Raw genomic sequence first — 2,748 nt, 5'->3', positions numbered from 1 at the left:
GATGTCCATGGCTGCACTTATTATGCCACTCTCCTTCTTATAGCTTGTGCGCTAAGCTCACAATGTCAATTTGGGAATCAAGGAGAGGTGGTATGTCAATTTGGGAATCAAGGAGAGGTGGTATGTAGGTGGGGGGTGGGAATAGGCCCGTGGTTATAGAAGGAGGCTGCACGTGTGTTTTTGGGCATCTATTCACCGGCTGGTGCATGTATAAAGGTACACTACTAGATGAGGTCTCTTCATATAAAACGTTTCACCCACACGGCCAAACCACACCACCAAATATGATTAGCATATCAGCCACATGTGAAAGTACAATGGCTAGGGTGCCGCTCCATGGAATGGGGGAATTTTGGGCATATAACCATGACCGAAAGGTGTCCATGCTGTGTGCTGAGGTTTAGAAAACCTTCAACATTATGCATGCAGATCCAAAATATAAGTTTTGGCTCTCTTTTTCCTTACACACATGAACGCACCCTTAAGGTGAAATAAGGACTTTTTAAGTGTTTCGTGTGTGTAAAAATGCCCTAATGAGTCGGGGAGGTAGACCTTAAGCACCTCTAAAGATTTTATTTTTTTTATTTTTAAAAATTCCACGAAAAAGTTTTTTTTCCCCAGAAGTGTACGTCCGTACACTTAGGAGTGAACGGCCGTGGGATTAGGAGTGAAAGACCATGGCTTTATGTGTGAAAGGCCATGGCTTTATGAGTATACGGTTTTTTTTAATAAAAGTTTTTTTCCTGGAAGTGTACGTCCATACGCTTAAGAGTGAATGGCCGCGGGCTTATAAGTTAACGGCGTGGGATTATAAGTTAACGGCCGTGGCTTTAGGTGTAGATGACCATGGCTTAAGAGTGCACATTTTTTTTAAAGTTTATTTTGGAAGCGTACCTCCGTACATTTAGGAGTGAACAGTCGCGTGCTTATAAGTGAATAAAAGTGGATTTAGGTGTGAATGGCATTTTTTTGGAAGCATACGTCCACACGCTTAGGAGTGAATTGCCGCGTGACCTTATAAGTGAATGACCATGTCTTTAGGTGTGAACGGCCATGGCTTTATGAGTATACAGTTTTTTTTAAAGAAAGTGTCCGTTCGTACGCTTAGGAGTGAACGGCTGAATGGCCGTGGCTTTATGAGTATGTGTTTTTTTGGGAAAGAAAGTTTCTTTTTCAACAAATGAAATCTTCATATGGTATGTGTGTCATGTAACTTGGTGGTTTCTAGATCACTCTTTATGTAATCAACATAGTGGCATACATGTATAGACTTCTTGGCTCTAGGAATAAGGCCATGTCAAGGTAATCTCACATGTACAAGATGATGGGAAGAAGATTTTGACAATGTGCTTGCGCTCGTGCGTACTCTCACATATGTGATCTTGGAAGCTCTTATGGGAAGAAGATTTTGACAATGTGCTTGCGCTCGTGCGTACTCTCACATATGTGAATGTGATCTTGGAAGCTCTTATGAGCTTATTGAATTAGATGAACGTTCTTTGTTCTATTATATAAGATAATAAATGGATAGTTTTCTTTAAGATAATAAATGGGTAATATATTTTTTTTCGAGATAGTTGCTTATGTAAAAGTGTATGTGAGTAGGAATCGTTTAGAGAAGTAAAAGTGGACACAAGAGTTGCTTTATGCTCATAATAGTTCTTTAAACTTAATATACATTTGCAACTATGCATCTTCCTTTCCATATTGAGGTAAACATGATTTTGCTTGCATGACTAGGAATCATTTAGAGAAGTAAAAGTGGACATAAGAGTTGCTTTATGCTCATAAGAGTTCTTTAAACTTAATATACATTTGCTACTGTGCTTCTTCCTTTCCATATTGAGGTCGTAGTCATAAACATGATTTTTCTTACATGTATACAAAGATTAATGTGATCATCTTATAATGTCATTAGATTTTATGACCACATACTGTATGGTAGATGGTCATGGGTTGCAACAATGGAGTCTCCTATCTGACTCTCTCCACCTCATGAGAAAAGATGACTTCAATGTGTCCCTCTCAATTGATCCCTCTAGCATTCAACTAATTCTTATCTAGGGTCTTTGAAACTTTTGATGGGTTGCAACAATGGAGGCTCACCTCTCTAACTCTCTCCACCTCATGAGAAAAGACTCCTCCAATATGTCTCTCTCAATGATAACTTTAGCATTTAGCTACTTCTTATCTACGGTCTTTGAAACTTTTGATTTGTAAATTTCACACACACACACACACACACACACACACAATATAGTAGAATAGAAGCTCCTTTTTGTATTGATTTTATCAAGTTAAGCTAACAAGCTTTGGTGCACACACACACACACACACACACACACACACACACACACATGTACACCGACAGTTAAACATGTGCATATTAAATAATGATGAGTTATTGAACAATTTGAAACTTGTATAGTTGAATGATTGGGAAGTCATTTGTGGGATGATGTACATTTGATACACTATATGTAATTATTTCTTGCCCCCTTCATTAGGTACCATCATGATAATCTCTCAAGATCGAGTTAAGTTTGGAGATGATAATTTTATTTTATTGAGGTCAAATGAAGTGTCGTCATAGGACTAACCTTGATGTCAATGTCTGGTCAGGACCCGGTACTTATGTGGTTCCAGAACATCTAGTCGGCTTCGGAGGAGTAGCGTAACTAATGGAGCTGCACCCAATGCAATAAGCCAATGCTAGAACATTGAGATACTGTTTGCCTAAGTGCAGGG

The sequence above is a fragment of the Cibotium barometz genome, chromosome 2 (genome assembly GCF_041138505.1).
Source record: "Cibotium barometz isolate CiBa-2024 chromosome 2, ASM4113850v1, whole genome shotgun sequence".
Classification (NCBI taxonomy): domain Eukaryota; kingdom Viridiplantae; phylum Streptophyta; class Polypodiopsida; order Cyatheales; family Cibotiaceae; genus Cibotium; species Cibotium barometz.
This window is presented reverse-complemented; position numbering follows the sequence as displayed.